Source organism: Carassius gibelio, chromosome A4 (assembly GCF_023724105.1).
Source record: "Carassius gibelio isolate Cgi1373 ecotype wild population from Czech Republic chromosome A4, carGib1.2-hapl.c, whole genome shotgun sequence".
NCBI classification, from domain to species: Eukaryota; Metazoa; Chordata; class Actinopteri; order Cypriniformes; family Cyprinidae; genus Carassius; species Carassius gibelio.
The window spans coordinates 6,573,764-6,574,953 of NC_068374.1; positions in this window are offsets into that span (position 1 = coordinate 6,573,764).

Consider the following 1,190-nt stretch of genomic DNA (forward strand, 5'->3'; position numbering starts at 1 on the left):
GCTGAATAAGGTCACGGAAATAACATGTCAGAATAAATTTGTAATAAATCCTCATATAGACATTAAGATCAGTGTGTGTGAGTGTGTGTGAGTGACGATGTGTATCTGTGATTTTATCAACATCTGTTGCACTTACAACCTCGATTGTAGAAACAATTGTACATTATACACAATAGTTTGTTGCATAATCTGATTTCCTCTGCTTGTATTGTGCTTGCATTTTGTTTATTTTATGTTTGTTTCCCTTAACATGTAAAATTCTTCTTATACCGCGTAACATAATCATAGTTTTATATGCAAGGCTGAACTACCTCCATGTTTCTGTTAAGAACTGATAAACAAGTACATGGTGCAATCGAGGAACTGGGATATGTGCCAATGCTTGAGCAGGGAGAGACGAAGATTTATGTAGATGTGATTTCTGTGTTCTGGGCCAATTTGCCACTTCTCTGACGCTTGGCTAGTAAACAACATTAATAAAAGACTCTTCATCTCCACCTCGGACTCCCTGTCTCTTCATTCCTCATACCTGTTTCAGTAGATAATGTTTGTGTAATAAGGTTTTTATAGAACATTGATTGAACATTGACTCCTATATCTAAAATTGTATATGCCAAAGATACAGCAAAAGTTTTTTTCCTTCATATTTAAATTGTCATTTAGCAGACGCTCTTATCCAAAGTGACTTACAAATTTCGACAATAAAAGCAGTCAAAACTTACATAAGAGCAACAATATAAAAGTGAAAATGACAAGTCTTGGTTAGCTTAACGCTGTACATGTAGTAGGGTGTGTGCAACACTTTTGTTTTTGCCCCCATTTTTCATGAACTGAACTCAAAGATCTAAGACTTTCTATGTACACAAAAGGCCTATTTCTCTCAAATATTGTTCACAAATCTGTCTAAATCTGTGTTAGTGAGCACTTCTCCTTTGCCCAAAACAATCCATCCACCTCAGAGGTGTGGCATATCAAGATGCTGATTAGACAGCATGATTATTGCACAGGTGTGCCTTAGGCTGGACACAGTAAAAGGCTGCTCTAAAATGTGCAGTTTTACCGTATAGAGGTTCCAGTGTGTATCTGGTGTGAGCACCATTTGCTTCACGCAGTGCAACACATCTCCTTTGCATGGAGTTGATCAGGTTGTTGATTGTTGCCTGTGCGATGTTGGTCCACTCCTCTTCAAT